The 18,455-nt window shown below is 41.9% G+C and overlaps 2 non-coding genes across 2 annotated transcripts; one reads left to right on the top strand and one right to left on the bottom strand.

Moving 5' to 3' along the window:
- Positions 1–6,858: 6,858 nt before the first annotated feature.
- Positions 6,859–6,931, top strand: TRNAR-CCG (transfer RNA arginine (anticodon CCG)). The gene has a single exon. It is a non-coding gene; the product is annotated as a tRNA-Arg (tRNA).
- Positions 6,932–12,144: 5,213 nt separating this feature from the next.
- Positions 12,145–12,250, bottom strand: TRNAL-CAA (transfer RNA leucine (anticodon CAA)). The gene is made up of 2 exons: positions 12,213–12,250; positions 12,145–12,190 (listed from the first exon to the last, which is right to left on the bottom strand). It is a non-coding gene; the product is annotated as a tRNA-Leu (tRNA).
- Positions 12,251–18,455: the final 6,205 nt, after the last annotated feature.

Here is an 18,455-nt window from a genome sequence, read left to right as displayed (position 1 = left end):
TTTTTCTTGCAAAGGTAGATTTACAGACAGAAGGATCTTCCATCTGCTGATTTACTACTCAAGAGGTCACAGCAGCCAAAGCTAACCTGATCCAAAACCAGGTCCAAAAACTTGTTCCAGGTTTCCCATGTGGATGCAGGGTCCCAAGGATTGGGCCATCCTCACTGCTTTCCCAAGCCATAAGTAGGGAGCTGGATGGGAAGTGGAGCAGCATGGAACACGAACTTACATTAATATGAGATACTGGCACTTACAAGGTGAGGGTTTAGCCACTGGGCCATTGTGCCAGGCCCCCTATTCTATTTTTTAAAGATATGCTGGGAAGGCAGGAGATATGAGGCCAGGTCACACCACCAAGGGCCCCCAGGTTAGTGAGGGGGGGAGCTACAGACTGCCTGGGGAAGGCATCTGGGGACATGTTGGAGTGGGGGCCACTAAGGGCATGTTTAGCCAAGGCTAGGCCAAGGCACACACCCACATGGAAGATCTGGGCTGGGCTAAGCAGCATCACCCATCACCCACTGACACAGAAGAGCTGGGACTGAGGGGCATGCCTGGAAGGTTAGGCCACAGTATCTACCTGCCAGGGTCAAGGCAAGTGTATGAGCCACTTCATGCTGGCAGGTAGCACCCACTGGAGTGAGAGAACTGGATCTGGGGAAAGATTTCTGTAGAGGATTTGTGGACTCACCTCTGTTGGAATGCACAACCCACCGGTGTGCCTGGAGACCTGGGGGTGGTGAGGGGCTGAGCCAGACTGGACCACAGAATTCACCAATACTAAAGGGAGCTGGGGGTGGGAGGAGGGCAGGCTGGGCCTCACTGCCAGTACATTCAAAAGCCACGAGTGAGGACAGACCAAGCCAACCAGGGTTGCAGCACCCCTTGGCAAGCATGAGACTCAGGGCTGGGAGTGGGCATGGTAAGGGAACTTGGGGAACTTCCCTGCTAGACCATAGCTCCTGCTTGGGAGCATGGGAGTCAGGGATGGGGGTGGCCCAGCCAGGCAAAGTTGCAGCACTCCTCATCATGTGTGTGGCCTGTGTCTGGGCTTCAGGCTGGGCAGGGTTAGGCCACAGCACCTGCTGACATGCCCAGGAGTCAGGATGGGGTGCAAGCCAGCAAAGGTTGAGCTAACACACCTGCTAGTTCACCAGGCCAAGGTGGAGCTAGACACCAAGTGGTTACAGCTGGGACTGCAGGTGGGCCAAACTGAGTCAGGCCTGCCAATGTTTATGACTGGAGGTAGGCCGTACGAGACTGGGCCACAGCATTTGCTGGCACACACAATACTCATGACTGGGAGTTTACCTGGGAGCTTCGAGGACTCTCCTACTAGGCCACCTCTTCCACTGGTGAGTGTGAGAGCTGTGACTGGGGGCAGGCTAGGCTGTACTAGGCTGCCACACATGCTGGCAGACCCAGAATGGGTGGGCTAGGCCCCAGCACCCAGTGGCAAGTGCTGGGACTTGGTGCAAGACATGTCAGGATGGACTGCACTACCCCCTGGCAAGTGCCAGATGTAGCACTGGCAGCAGGCCTGGAGGGGGAACTATGGACACACCCCTGCTAGGCTACAGTTTTTGCTAATTAGCATAAGAGCCAGGGCAAGTGGCAGTCCAGGCTGGACAAGGTGGCTGGACTTTGGCATATATGTGGGCTGTATCTTGGGGTGGGCCAAGCTAAGCTAATCTGCAGCACCCATGATGTACTCAAGAGCCAGATGCGATATACACCAGCCCAGGCTAGACCACAGCACCTACCAGCATGGGCAAAAACCATGGCTGGGGCAGGTCTGGTAGGGTTAATTGGTGGTCTCCCCTGTTAGGTTTTAGCACCCATTGTTGTTTATGAGGACCTGGCCTGTGGTTGGGCCAAGCTAGATCACAGCATTCATCAGCCGGGGATGGAACTGACCAGGCAACTGCATCCACCAGTATGTGCAGGTGACAGACAGAACCTGATCCCGCATTGCTGACACACAGAAGAGTCAAATCTGAGGTGACCCCGGAGAAGGTTTCTTGGAGGACCTCCCAACTAGATTGCTGAACTCAAATCACAAGGGAAAATCACAAGAAATGTGGTCCAGCCTTGGAGTGCGTGTGCAGGACCGGGCCTCCTGAGTTGCTGATGCCTGTGCAGTGGACAGAATGCCCAAATGCACACAGGAGACATGATAGCCAGCTCATCTAGGCCAGTAGAGGGCATTACATGCCTTTTTTGACAACTCTCCTGGCAAGGATTGCAACATGTTATTGGGTCTGTGGGTGCACTAAGGTGGGCTTGGTCAACCAATAGGTCTTGAAAAGATTTTTCTCTACCCTGGTGCAACAAGGCCAACATCTCAAAACTATCAAAACCATTCAAGTAACAACCTTGGAATGTTCTTCCCCACATCAGGGTCTCTAAGATGTCATCAAATGACCATCACCCATCCCCAGGTACTGATGGGGTTTGACAGCAAGGAACAGCTCCTTCTTTTCCCCCCCTGTGGACACAGGAGAAAAATAAATAATAATAATAATAAAAGAACTTGAAACATTTGTCCCACCCATCTTCTTCCATACCTGACCCACCCTACCCTAATCAGAGGCCCACATGGGCATGTATTCCTCTCAATTATGTAAATGATATTAAAAAGAAAAGAAATCTTTAAAAATTAATAATAAAATGGGTGAAGGACAGTGAAGCATAGAAGGCTTTGTGACCTGGAAAAATAGAATGAGGTTCAAATGACAGAGATATAAAAACCAAATAAAGCTTCATTACCTGATGTCTCATTCACTCCAGCCTTTTCCAAGGCCAGGAATCTGTATAAAAAGCTTAGAAGTGTTAGTATTGTTTTTCACTCTGAAATCCCTTGTATTTCGTTTTCCCTTGTATCTAGTAGCATTGGAGTAGGAATAGACAGCGTTGGAATCAAGCTGAGCAATGTCGAATTAGGGACAAGCTCAGCTTAAAGGTATATAATACATGCTTCAGAATCTCTGTCTAGCCCAACTGGCTTGATATGGCCTCAAATTAGTTTCTCAAATTTGCTTTTGTACTTGCCCCCTTTCCCCGAGCAATTAAGAGAAATGACATTTGAAATATGGATCCTGAAATCTTCCTCTTCGTATATGAACAAATACCAGTTTCCCCAACTTAGAGAAATGAATAAATACACTTGACATATAAATAATAAGGCTTAAAAAAACCTAAACTATATTTTGAAAGAATTGCCCAATAAAATTGAAGAAAAACCTGAATTTTCCACTTCTCTGTAAAAAAATATTGTTCTTTGAAAGGCGATCAGGAGGGATGCAGCTAAATAATGTGGGAGAAAAACTATTTCAGAACTGGATCAATAAATTAATTTTTAAGTTATGTTTTCAAGATCCACAAGCTATTTAAAATTTTTATTTTTATTTCTTGTCTCATTCTAAACATTTTTACTTTTATATCTAATTTCATAGTCATATTTTTCTTAAACATGACTTCCCACATGAAGTTGCATGAAACAACAACCTGCCTGAACCGTAGATTTAAAAAAAAAATCATACCTGTCTCTCAAAGACATACACAATGGTTATCGTCATTGAACTGTATGAATCCTGAAAAATGAACATACGAAAACAACTTTCTCTCTTGCCCAGACCCACTTACCCACAAGAGAACAGCCTTTCATTCATCATTTGGTCTTTTTTTTCTGCCCAGATTTCTCTTTAAATTATTCCCTCTGTGGTGAAGGAAAAGATTTTTAAAGTGTTCTATTTTTTTTTCTAACTCTTTTTTTAAAGACCGAGAACTTACCAGTACTCAAAGGAAACTGTAGGATCTTCACTGTTTTTATTTTTTTTAATTTATTTATTAGTTTTAATTCATTAATTACATTGTATTATGTGACGCAGTTTCATAGGTACCTATGATCTTCACTGTCTTTAAGATGCATAGTTCCCAGGCGAAGTTTACGCTTTAAATTTTAAGTCAGATTGTTCCTCTTTATTTTCTCGTTTCTTTTCTAGAAGCGGAGCCCTTCCGATCCATACACCCGGATTGAACCCCGGAGAAGCACAGCTTCGCAGGCAGGCTTGTTGCTGCAGAGTAAGGTTTCCGTGAATGAGCCAGGGAAACTAGAGCAGCCTAACTTGAGAATAAACAAGCCAGAAGATGAGCGTCGAAGGAGACTCTGGGGAAGCCGCCTGCCCATTCAGTACCACGCACGACAGAGTCTCCTCTAATTTAACAGAGAGCAAACTCAGGAAGCAAGCAAAGAGTTCCGTAGTTTTATTATAATCTCATTTACCTGCGTATCCTGCATTCTCCATTTTAGGATACTGTGTTTTTCTTATACTTTAGGTGGCTTTCATACTTGTTGCAAAACCCAAACAGAATTTTGAGCCAAAAATTATATTTGCCATGGGTGTATAAAGAATACAGAAAGTTTTGGGAACTCCCTTAATCATAATGGAGGAATCAGAACATTAACCAAGAAAAGACGGAAGATGGAGTAGATCAATCAACCACCTCAGTTATATGTTGGCAGCGAAATACTGGACAAGGGGAGACGCTATGATGGTCTATATCAGTCAGTGGACTCTGCACCAGCCTCATCATACCTGGATTGCTGCTGATGATATGTTGGAGCTTCTAGTTGATCGGGATGACACTCTGTTGGCTCTGCCTTCGGGCCTGAGAGGGCCACCCTAGGTCGTTGAATTTGGACAATGGGATGCTGGACTCTATGTATGGTATATGCTTGCAATGAGGGAATCCCGGCGGAACTTGAGCTGTGGCTATGCATCAGGATGGAGGAATCCACCGGGGGGGAGGGTTTGGGGTGAAGGGGGGAGAATCCCAGTACCTATGAAATTCTATGAAATTGTGTCGCGTAATACATTGTAATTAATGGGAAAAATAATTTAAAAAATATTTAAAATTCAAAAAAAAAAAAGAATACAGAAAGTTGTTCTTAAGCGCTGTGGTGGATGAGTGATTAAGTGATTGGACTTGAAATCTGGTAGGGTTTTCCTGTGTGGGTTCAAATCCTGTTTCCAGCGGCACTGTTTCATGTTTAGACTGCCACTCTTTTGTTACTGTCTATTTGTACCCTGGAAGAGCTTGAGCCAGATACGAGCCATTCAAACCAACCAACCGCTCCACCACTCCCACAGTATGTGTGTAATTCAAATGACAGCATTTACAATTCAGTCTGCCTTGAAGAAAACTTATCGCTGGAAAAGAAAATGTCCAAGACTCTAGTACCCCAAACGTGTGTTGAGCTGTTTTTTTTGTTTGTTTGTTTCTTTGTTTGTTTTTTATCATCTTTAGAAAAATGCTTGTTCATATCCTTGACCCTTTTCTTAACTGGATTGCTTGATTTGTTAAGTATCTTGAGTTTCTAAACTCCGATATCTTGCACACAGTCTGATTTTGCGGATCACAATTTTCGAGAATTCCTGAGCAACTAGAGAAGGGAGAGTAAAGTGGCATTCTAAAATGAAAGTAGGCTGTGGAATAACATTAAGTACACACTCACCATCACTTAAACTGTTGCGCAGTGTAGAAAAAGATGCTTCCCACTTAATTTCTTTTTTTTTTTAAAATAAAAAAGTTTTTTTAAGATTTATTTATTTTATTACAAAGTCAGATATGCAGAGAGGAGGATCTTCCATTCAATGATTCACTCCCCAAGTGAGCTGCAACGGTCGGGGCGTTAATAGGCGAGGACTTAAGCCACTGGGCCACGACGCCGGGCCCTTCTTAATTTCAAGAAGCTAGTACAGTCTTGGCTCTAAAACCTTCCAAGGCTGCCTGAAAAGGAAGTCAAGGCCAATTTCATTCATGCATATTGTTGCAAAAATCATTAGCAAAAAATTTACCTGTTGAGTTGAAAACCTTACTGACCTAAACAAATGGTTTTTCCAGAAGCATAAAAAATATTTGTTATCAGAAGAAAATCTGTAATTAAAATGAATCAGTAGCCTAGAGGAAAGAACTAAATTGTTTCAGTAAGTATCAAATGGAATTTAGATAAATTTTATCACAGTGGTTTTTATTTATGTATTAGAAGTAGTATCTGTGCAATAAGATACATTTAACTGACTAGCTAGATAATACCACCCTCTTTATTCTGTAAAATATACTGAAAAATGTTCCTAATCCTAGCTTCATGCTCCAATCTTCATGTATACTTATTAAAACCCATCATGCTTGTTCCAAAATCCATATTTTAATTATTCTAGTTATTGGAGGGGAAAGATGAATGGACCATCTAAAGAAGGTGATAACCAGTAGCAATCTGTCCGACCAATGTATCACCCTTAAGTCTCTTCTGTGAAAAAGTCCCTTGTGGGTGAGTTCACTGTACTTTTTGGAGCCTGTCTTTGGGTGGCAAGAGGAGTTCAGCATACACTTCTCCTTTTTGGTAGATCCCAACTATATTCCAAATCTAACCTTAGAATTTTGGACTTCAGTCCAAGAACTTTTTGTGGGTTCCTTGTCTAAGGTGATCCTCTGGTAGGTGGTCTTCCTAAGCTGATAATCATGATTAGATAGGACTCGTTTAACGAAAAATTATGAAAGCTTCCACTGATTTTAAAGATTTGCGTAATAGCTGTGCCCACTCATCCCATATCTCACAGAAAAGCATCTTCACCTTCTTACTAAATCATTGGATACTATTTCATTCTCTTGCTCTCTGCCAGCTGTGACATCTGCTTGTTAGATTCTGAAAAATTTAAAAATTTAGCAATAAATTTAAGTGTCAAACAGGGAAGTTCTTGTTAAACTGAACTTTCAGAATCAGCATTAAAAAACCCTGCCCCCACCGCGTAACATTATCTCCATCATATATGATAAGAGTCAACGTTGTCAGGTGGCCGCGTGGCCTAATGGATAAGGCGTCTGATTCCGGATCAGAAGATTGAGGGTTCGAGTCCCTTCGTGGTCGTTACCTTTGCTTCCTTTTCCTTTGCTTATTTCATGCTCCAATAACTTTCAGAGGTAGGAGACTCGTCTTGCCTCATTTTCCTTGCTTCTGCTCTCCTCCCTGTTTCTATTTGCTCAGACGGGAAAACCAGAACCCTTCTTTAGAAAGTACACCTACAGGGTCAGCTATGTGACAAGAACTTTATAAATGAGCAAGGTAGAAATAGAACATGTCCTCAAGAAGCTTACCTTCCACTGCTCCAAACAGAGGATGTCAGGTGAGCAGTACGTTTGCTCAAAGTCCGGACAGAAGAATAGAAAAAAAAAACAAGACAAAAAGAAACAACAACAAAACCGAATGGGGGCTTGTTTAGAAAGCCTCACGTCTTAAGCAAGCCTTTCTTATTTAGAAAGCCTCTTTAAGCGCACGGATGAGGACCTTCTGGGGACAGTGAGGGACAGGGGCTAACTCACCCAGAAGCTGAAAGCACCTACTCTCCTCCAAGTGTTGATCACTGAACACTTCTTCCAGGGGGGTATGGAGAAAATCACTACAAACAGGGCTAACGTCGAGCTAATCTTTCAGGAGCAAGAACTCTGACAAAGATTCTCCTTCACTAAAGCTCTGAATATGATTTTAAATCCATGGATGTCCTCTAGATTTTCACTAGCTACCGCAAATATAACTGTCTCTACTTCCCAAATCGTAATATCAGAAAGGAGTCCAAAGGCAGAAACCACCAAAAACATTTAGACCAAACTCGATGGGTTCCGTTTTAGCAAAGAAATCAATTGTATAAACAGATGTGAATTTTCTACGGAGAAAGTGACGAGAAATGGGTGTAAGTTCTCAATATTTGGTCCAGTCTTAAGACGGCGGCCACCGTGATGAAGGCGGCTGCAGACGGTGTCAATGTTACTTTCGAAGATCAAAAACAAATAAACAAACAAGCAAACAAATTTGGAAGCAACATAAATGTTGAAGCTAACAAAAGTTAAACATTTTATAAAACCTTTTCTAATTTGTTTAATAAACTTGAATACTGTTTTAAAATAAAATTTAAAAAATGTTCTCACTGCTTGAGCTAGGCTCCAATAACTACAAGTAATTCTTGAGAATCTTTGCTTTTCTGAGAATATGTGGTAACAGAGTAACATCCTTTTCAAAAGAATGGTGCACTTCATACACTTAAAAACAGTAGCCAATAATATTCACTGAATGCAAATGTGCCTTCACTATTCCAACTGGGATAGACTTATTAGTGCTTCTACTATACAATCCTGAGCACAAGGCCATAAAAAGCACCATTTCTTGGGCCAAATGATGTAACTAATAAGTGGTAAAATTAGGGACTAAGACAAAATATATAATATTTGGAGTCCAGTCTCAATGTTTAAACTTATATACATGTTTATTTATTATTTTGAAACAGGGTTACAAAGAAAGAGAGGGAAAATGATAAGAGAGAGATTAAGAGTGAGAGAGAGGTCTTCCATCTGCTGTTTCATTCCCCAGATGGCTGCAACAACCTGTGGTGAGCCACACAGAAGCCAGAAGCCAAGAGCTTCTTCGGGATATCCCAGGTGAGGGCAGGGCCCCAAGTACTTGGGCCATCGTTTGCTGCTTTTCCCAGCAACTAGCAGGAAGCCGGATGAACTGGTGCCCTAATGGAATTCTGGCATTGCCAGTACTGGCTTTAGCCACGTAGGCCCCTAAAGCATTTTTTGTGGTTTATTGTTATGATGCTTGTTTCTGATTTTATTTGGTAAGATACATTTCACATAGCATTTTCTACTTCAACTTCTAAAAAAATATTTTTAACTAACAGTAACTGTGTGTATATATAAGGTAGAGTGTGACATTTTAACACTCATATACAATATGTAAAGATCATTTTATCAATTGTTAAGTATAAGAATCAGTGATATTATCTTCACATGGTTGTATAATCTATCTAGTAAACTTTTCCATCATCCCAAACAGAAGCTCTGTAACCATTAAGAAAGAATACCCGCCCTCTGGGGTTTGGTCATTATGTGCAGCCTTTCTTTATAGCCATGTGTTGATATCTTCACCTAACGGAGAGTTAAACCAGTGACTGAGAAGTGAAATGAAAGTATGCTATGGTAAAAATCCGAAAAAATAATAAAACAGAAAAAGGAAGGAGAGGGTTGGGACATTACCACTAAGCTCCTAAATATGCATAGCCATAGATGTGAAATTTGTCCACTTCATGTGAGTAAATTACAAACAAAAATTTTCTTTAAAAAGAAACAATTCCCAGTTATCTGCTTATCTCTGGTCTACTTTTTGTCTCTATGTAACATCTTCCTCTGGGTGTCTTATTAAAGTGGGACTACACAGTGCTTGCCTTTTGTGTTTGGTCTATTACACTTAGTAAAAGGTTTTCCAGATTCATTCATTTGCAACATGTATTAAATATTTGCTCCTTTTTTGGTTGATTGCTACTTCATTGTATATATTATATTTTGCTTATCCATTCATCTACAGATGGCTGGATTTCACCTTTTGACTCTTACGAAAAATGCTACACTGAAGATTAAGATTTTAATTCTTGGAGTAAGTAACCACCAAACTGGCTTCCATAATGGTTATAATATTTAAAATTTCTACCCTAATCTACGAGGGCTTTTTCTCCACATTCTTATCAACATTTCTTATTTTTCCTTTTCTTAATTATGGCCACTCTAGTGCTGTGAAATGGAATCTCCTTTTGGTTTTGCATTTCCCTGCTGGACAGCGATTGCATTCACAGCTCCCAGTTTCAGCTACAGGCCATCGTGGGCATCTGGGGAGTGAGTCTGCTGCTCACCATCTCCGTCATCCTCTCAAAGAGCAAAACCTGAGTACAAATGATCAGAAAAAGGGAAGGTAGGTACATTTTTGTACACATGTACAAAATTATTCATGCATTTGCTTTGGAAAGGATAAATGAGCAGGGTCTACCTCGTGTTCAGAAGGACTGTAAGAGTGAAAGCAGAGAGGGCTGTAAAGGTGGGCTACATTCTAGAGTCCTATTGCCAACCTGTTAAACTACTAACAGATACTGAGCAAGTAACATTAGCTTTGTGTTTTATGAAAGAAACCAGGGTGATAGTATAGAAGATGGACTTAAAGGAGAAAATGAGTAAGACTGGAGTCAGAAGCCATGTTACAGTAAAAGAGAAAATGAAGGAAGTAATGATGTAGCTGATAGGCACAGCTTGCGGATAGCTGGAAGATGGGAAGAAGAGGAGCAAGGTTCCGTGGAGGGACTCACACCTTTGACCCAAATGTCTGATTTTGCTTGTGGTTGTAAATCATGCTCCTCTGATTCTGCCTATGAGCTTAGTCCACTGTGCACATTTCTCTTTATGTGACTCTGCATAGCTCAAGAATCTAATACTTTGATTTTTCTTGCCAGTGTAACCAAATATCCATCTGTAGTCCTGATGTCATTTGAGTTCAGGTTTCATATTTTTCAAAGGTCTGAAGCTCAGTTTCTCTTGAGTGTCCCTTGCGTATTTCTTTTACGTTGGTTCAAATTCCAATTATTACCAACTTCTCCCAAGTCAACTTATTTTCTGGTTTTGCTTTGAAAATAGAACTAATCTTTCCTCCATGGTACAGCCTGGAAATCTTTAGGTTTTTATAAACTTGAGATTCGTTGATATTTATAAAAATCACAAAATTACTATATACTATATTATACTATACTATATACTATATTACTATATACTATATACTATATACTATATATAGGGTTTCCTTCATGTCCTCTATTACAGAAAAGATGACAACTATCACATAGTCAAGTGAGTGCTATAAATATAGTCACTGGACGCTAGGATTGCACTGAAAGCTTCGCTGCTTGCAAAGGCACTGCCGGTCAGCTGAATCCACTAAGCATCCCAGGCAGCAAGGATGCTGTACACACCTGCAGCACCACGATGGAACAGTCAGTATTTACGGTAAGTGGCCCTAAAACAGAGATCCTTTTACCAAGCTAGGATATGAAATAATTTTTAAGAATATTCTGTCCACATGACATATAGGAATTTTAAAAGTAGAGGATCAATAGAAAACATTTGATCCCTTATGAAAGTTCAATGAATTTTAGAGGTTAGAAATTAAACGGGATGAAATAATTATATGTGTAAAATTTATATATAAATATAATGCATTTATATATAAATATATGATAATCATGTATAAATATATTTATAACATTTGATTATATTATTATATAAACAATACATATATGAACATGAATATAAATATTACAACATATAAAGTACATTTATATTATATATGAATAAAATTAATATATGTACATATAAAATATACTCATATATTTATATGTAAATATATGCAATTATATATAAATATATAAGAACATATCTATGAAATATATGTGAAATTATTATATATAGATTGCATTTTTATGTGTTAGATAATATATAATATATTATATGGTATATAATGTATATATGCTCATCATATATTATGCATTATATTATATATTGCACGTTATATATAATATGTGATATATTATATTGCCTGTGTGCCCAAACTCTGTCCAAGAAACTACTTTTATGACAAACTCAGGCTTCTAAAAACAAAAAGAAATATTGGAGGAAAAGAAGGGAGTGTGAAGTTCAGTGTCTGAATTTAAGCACAGTATAAATCATGACATATGAATTTCTGCAAGTCCATCAAGCATCATTGGTGTACTTGTTTAGTGAGTAACCAGTGCTTTCTTGCATTTTTCTATGTAACAATACACAAGGTCCACAACAGAGTCAAACCCGGCACAACTTCTCTGCTGCCAGTACTTAAAATTATCGCATAAATAGTGGGAAAATACCAGGATAATAACAAGACATGTGGAAAATGTCTGCTGAGAAAGATTTAACTACTGAGTTATAAAAAGAACTCTTGAATACACAGGAACCCTGAGGTGCAGGGGTTGCCCGTAACCTCATCGCCTCTAGCGCCCTACACGGCGGAGAATGATCCAGTTAAAACTTCGCGAAACAGATTATTATATCTCGCGATACAACGCAGAAACTGACGTAGTCAGTTCTGCTGTTTACTGACTCCCTTTATATCACAATGTCTTATATCTTTTCAACATTGACAGTTTTTATGAAAATTATTTAAAAGGTAGAGGTAGTTGTGTAAGTACAGTGCTCAAATTAAGCTTCTTGTCAAAAAAAGAGGAAAAAGATATGTGTCAGAAGTGGGATTCGAACCCACGCCTCCATTCGGAGACCAGAACCCCCAGCGCGGGGAAGCGGAGCTTGAGTCTGGCGCCTTAGACCACTCGGCCATCCTGACACCCTGTTGGAGAGGGAAGATTTTGCGCTGAAAAAGCGCTTAGTGGGCGCGGCTGTATGACGTAGGTCATAGTGGCGACGTCACGGTTGCTTGGCAACGGTAAAGGCAACAGCCACCAGTAGTGAGTACAGGGAGACGTTACCAAAGCAGACGAAACTACGAACGAGGCTGAACACGAATCCCACGAATGTTACAGCTGTCATCCAGCGCCATGTCCTGCGCCCTGCCGGTCCGGATTTCTGGGAGGAGGCGAAGGAGGACAGCATTTGCCTCGGTCTCCGGATGGTCCGTCCGGGTTTGAATAGGTCCGAAACTGATCCAGGTTCGCCTGCCCTTGCATTTCTCTCTCAACATCCACAGCACAAGGCTGCAGTGTCCCCTTTCTCCTCCACGGGGGTTTCTTTCGTCTCGGGACCGCCATGACACGCGTTGTGGAGCCTCCCTCAGCCGGCAGGGTCTGTGGGGTCGAGCAGGGAGCGCAGGGCCCAGCTGTCCACCGGCCAGGCCCCTCTCGGGGTTCCCAAGGAGCCTCCAAGTCTGGACGGTGAAGCCGAGCGATGGACGGGAAGGAGGCGATGTGCCTCGCCCAGAATTTTTCGGCTGCGCGATCAGCTCTGGGATCTGGGCTTGCAAGGCCCGAGGCTTCACACTTCAATGGGGCCTTGATCAGAAATTAACCCTCCGACTAATACAACCCTTAGTGGCGGAGGGCACTGCTGAAATAGCCTTGGTAAGCCAGAATCGTGCTCCCAGCACGGTCAGGGCTCAGTAAACAGTGTTTAAACCCAGCTTGTTTTTTTCTTGTTTTGTTTGTTTGTTTCCCAGCTTGTTTTAATTGCTGTAGTTTCGATTGTGGAGCTGAGAGTGAAATATCGATTTGGCTATTTTGATTAATTTTGTTCAGATAGGTTATTTTTAATTTACTAAAACGATAAGTTTCGCTTGTTCTAAAATAAACCTAAGCTTCATTTCTATATAATTTGAGTTTTTTGGTTGGCTCTGAAATTTCCATGAACTCTCTTGGTTCTTGGTTTCTTTTTTTTCCTCTCTCTTTTTCTGTTTTCAATTAGGGAGAAAATGATTGGTGAACGTTGCCTTCCAATCAATCTCCCTTCAGGTATGGGGTTTACCATGTTTTCTTTCATCAACTATTAGCCCTTTTGGAAAGAAGTTGTCAGAAAGTGGTCCCTGACATAGCACCTGTAACCTCTTAATTCTTTACAAATTTTTCTAGTTGCAAACATATGAACTGCAGAAAATAAAAATCAGATTTAAAAATTATCCATAATCAAATCAGGGTTAAATACTGTTACCATTTTTGTTATGTGTGTTATGTGTGTAGTGCACGGCTTGTGAATTTTTAGAGTACTAAGATGTATTTCCAAGTAAATAATTTTTGTATACCTCTTAGCATGTAAAAAAAATTTTGTTTTGAGAAACAGAAAGATCTTCCATCTACTGATTCACTCCCCAAATACTGACAACTGCAATGCTGAAAGCAGGAGGCAAGGAGTCTCCCTGGGGCATGGTAGCAAGGGGCCCATCTGCTGCCTCCGAGGATGCACATTGGCAGGAAGCTGGAGCAGGAACTCATCCAAAGGGGCAGCTCAACTACTGTGCCTAACACGCAGCCCTACTGTAAGGTTTAACAACTTCCGAAATCCCATTATCAAATCAAGTTTGCAGAGCACAAGTTCCTAAATTTTCATTTTCATGAGCAATGCTATAAAGAACATCCTAGTGTAGATAATTTCAAATATTCATGATTTCCTTATGTTACTAGGAGTGGAACCACTACATCAAACACGATCTACTTTGAAAACCTTTTAATACACCAGCATCAGCTCCACCCTGTCCTGGCTACTGTGCATCAGTCTATACTCCAAACCTGATGGACCCAGGATACAAGGGTTTAGTAAAAACAACACTGAAAAGATAGAGCACTTTAATAAACAAAATAGTAACAGTAAGATTTTCTAATCACTTTGTAACTGAGATTCATTTATATTTTAAAGGATTTTTATACTTTTTCTTTGGTAATGGTCTACCAAGACTTTATGGAGGTATTCACCTTTCCTTAACAATTTTTAAGACTCATTATATGAAAAATAAATCTTTGTGACATTGTTTCTGTTTTCAAAAGAACCCCCAAATTCTAATTGCTTACCACAAGAATTCCAGGAAGTCCTCTAGTCATTTGATCCATTTGCATCTTATGGACACTATGGGCTATAAAATTAACAAGATTCCTGTACCAATTTTTAAAATCAGTCTATGGCCCACACTTGCTGAATCACACTGCACATGAATTGACTTATTTTTGGTCATTTCTTGCCCCATGCATATTCTTTCTTCCTTTATGGCATGTTTTTAGATGCTAGTCCCTTGACATTACCTTTTAAACAGCTTTAAATTCTTTTCAGAATAAGGTGAGATGTAATTAAAATGGAAAGAGTATACTATTTATTAACAGAAAGCATTCACAGAAGAGATTTTGAAAGAATTAGGGAATATATGTATCTTCCACCCGTTCATTCATTCCCCAAATGGTAGCAGCAGCTGGGTCTATGCTGAACCAAAGGTGGCACCTAGGAGTTCCTGCCAGGTGTCCCACACGAGTGTAGAAGCTCAGGTGATTGCTGCTTTCCAACCACATTACAGGGAGCTGCATCAGGAGTGGAACAATTGGGACAGAAACCAGTGCCAGTTACGGAGCTGGCATTGCAGGCAGCAGCTGAACCCACAATGCTACAACACCAGCCCTCCTCGCTCTGTCACATTTTTCTTGTGTGTTCCAAATCCCAACCTAGCTTTGAGTTTACATCCCATATAAATCCTAATAAATTCTAAAATTGCGATGAGTTAATATTTCAGCTTCCTCTAACTACTATGGCACACGCGGAGGACTCTCCTACAGCACAGTTTCATTTATTCCCATGTGATCTTTCTGTACATTCCCTCCCTCCCTCCACCCGCCTTAACTGACTTTAATATTCCAGGGCAGAAGCCATGTTCTCATGTACTCTCCCAAGGAGTCAAATTCAGCTGCGGCAAACAGTAGCCAATTGTATATTTCAAAGAATCATTGTCCTCCATTTGTGAAAAAGGCAATTCACCCACTATCAGTACACCAGAACCTTGGGACTTTTTCCCCTCGTCCCTTGGTGTGATTTCCAACTGTATAAAATCTCTACTCTGGATCTCGAGTAACTGAAGGCATTAATAAATGGTTCTCACCACCTAATGGCTATTCACCTTTAATTTCACATGACCACATGCATTCTCTTATGTGGAATACATGGTGGATGCCAGGGACTGGAATCCGCTTTCTAAGCATGGCAATGCCCTCCCAGGCGGCCTTGTCTACTCCTGGGGAGGATGTCTTTGCATGTTAGCCCCATATGAAAAAAAGAGAAAAAAGAATGAAAGAAAAGAAGTAAGTAAGAAGAGCAGCTGAAGATGCTTATGTGGGGCACATGACATACACAAGTTCTAGGTTAGTTGAAGAAATAAGGAGTTACTGAGCCCCCTAATATGCCATTAACTTCAGATACTCTGAGGAAATAAGCCACAAGAATCCTTTAAAAATTTATTTATTTCCTTATTTATTGATTTGAAAGGCATTTTTTGGGCCTGGAACAATTCTTCAGTAGCTAAATCTTTGCCATGCATCTGCTGGGATCCCATATGGACGCTGGTTCATATCCTAGCTGCTCCACTTCCCATCCAGCTCCCTGCTTGTGCCCTGGGAAAACCATAGAGGATGGCCCAAAGCTTTTAACCCAGCATCCGTCCAGAGAGACCCAGAAGCTCCTGGCCCCTGGCTTTGGTTCAGCTCAGCTCAGGCTATTGGTGCCACTTGAGTGAACAAGCACACACCGATCTTTCTGTCTCTCCTTTTTTCTGTAAATGTGCCTTTCCAATAAGAAAAAAATGTTTATTTTACAGAGGGAGAAGGAGAGACAGAAATCATCCATCCACTGGTTCACTCTCCAAATGGCCAGAGGCGAGATGATCCGAAGCCAGCAGCCAGGAGGTTCTTCTGAGTCTCCACGTGGGTGCAGGGTCCTAAGGCTTTGGGCCATACTCCGCTGACTTTCCCAGGCCATAAGCAGAGGCTGGATCAACTTTTCTGTCTGCAACAGATTCCCGGCTTTTTATTTCTATACTAAGCTGAGGAGAGAACCCACCGTGCATTTCTGGTAACATGAACATTTGTGGAATGAACCAGTGGATGGAAAATGTTTTTCTGTATCCCTTGTCACACTGCCTTCTCAATACATTAACACACACACACACACACACACACACACAATAATACCTGTTAACCTATGACCCTTCCTGTATTTCATCCCCCCATTGATTAAGATTTTACTTCCACATCCCCATTGGTAGATTACTTTTTTTAAAAGCGGGTTTCATAAGTTCTAAAGGTTTCTGACTTTTCACTTACAAACCTGGAAAAACTGCTATCCACTGGTTCATATCTAGGGCTTGGGCCACATCAGTGAGAAGAGCCTGAACTCCCTCTGGGATCCCCTCGTGGCTAGCAGGACCATCTTCTGTTGTTTTTCCAGGCACAGCAGCAGGTAACCAGAGGACAAGAACAGCTGGGACTCAGACCAGAACTCCTGTAGAGGATGCCTGCATAAATAGTAGCAGTTCCACCCACTGAGCCACAATGCTGGCCCATTGCTGCCTTTTAATAACAGTGAATTGAGATGTTACTCCCAAAGGATTAGATCTGTGGGAGGTAAAGTGGTTCCTTTGTGAAAGCCTCATTAAGTTCCCCTGGAGAGACAGCCCCCCAGGTAGGGGAACAAGAACTTAAAATCTATTGCAAGGGAAGGTTTCCCAGCACAGCTGCCAGGTGTGTCTTTGTTAACCTTTATGCTTCGCTCAATGCACCATGTCCAGCCACAGCTGTGATCTTTGCAGATCCTTAAGTGCAGAGAGCCACGGTAACAATGCAGGACTCCAGGGGAGAGTACCAACACGTCTCGGTTCTGTCCTTCCCCTGCAGAAAAGCACCCATGCATGCATCCATCCATCCAGAAATTGTGGGGGCAGCACTGATTGTATGTGGTCATGTTCTCTGTTAAAATCCTGGCTTTGGGGCCCAGCAGTGTGGCTTAGTGGCTAAAGTCCTCGCCTTGAATGCGCCGGGATCCCATATGGGCGCTGATTCATATCCCAGCTGCTCCACTTCCCATCCAGCTCCCTGCTTGTGGCCTGGGAAAGCAGTCAAGGAAGGCCCAAGGCCTTGGACCCTGCACCTGCATGAGAGATCCCTAAAAGGCTCCTGGTCCCTAGTTTCAGATCAGCTCAGCTCCGGCTGCTGTGGCTACCTGGGGAGTGAACCAGCAGATGGAAGATCTTTCTCTCTGCATCGCCTTTCCAATAACAAAACAATATATATTTGAAAGAGTTACAGACAGCATAAGAGAGATAGGTATCTTCCAATTACTGGTTCACTCCCCAAAGAGCCACAAGAACCAGAGAAGGCCAAAGCCAGGAGCTTCACCCTTCTGGTCTCCCCAGGTGGATGCAGGGGCCCTAGGAGCAAATTAGCAGTGAGCTGGATAGGAAGTGGAGCAGCTGAGACTCAAACCAGCAACCATATGGGATGCTGGTATTGCAGGCAGCAGCTTAACTTACCATGCCACAACAATGGCCCCAGAAGGCCCTTTCTACAAGCCCCTGCTTATATTTTCCCTGTAACATCGAATTGGGACATGCGACCACCAACTCATGCTCTCCGTTATGGAACCTCTGTGTGGCGCTCACACTGCAGTGTACAGCCCACAGGGTCTTGGTTTCTAAGCCCAGGTTCTCAAGCAGCAAAGCTTCAAACCTAGGAACAGGGCTATTCTTTCAGCATGGCACTTCCTCCCTCAGCACGTGGTGATGGTACCCAAATGCCTGGTGGGTCCTTTGATTTATGCCAAGCATTGCTACGTCTCATTGCCAACCACAAAACAAACCAACAAAGAATAAAACACTTGTTCTGTGAAATTAAGGGATATCCAACATTACTTTCTCAGTAATTAGAAAGTCATTTTATTATTCAGTTAGAAGCAAAAATACTTGGCAGAATGGAATTCTGGATTTATATGGAAAATCATTACCATTTCCACACACACCCCACGCCACTCCAATTATCTATGAACTGAGACTTGCCCTGACCCAGAAAATGACAACACTG

This window comes from Ochotona princeps, chromosome 1 (assembly GCF_030435755.1).
Source record: "Ochotona princeps isolate mOchPri1 chromosome 1, mOchPri1.hap1, whole genome shotgun sequence".
Classification (NCBI taxonomy): Eukaryota; Metazoa; Chordata; class Mammalia; order Lagomorpha; family Ochotonidae; genus Ochotona; species Ochotona princeps.
This window is presented reverse-complemented; position numbering and strand designations above follow the sequence as displayed.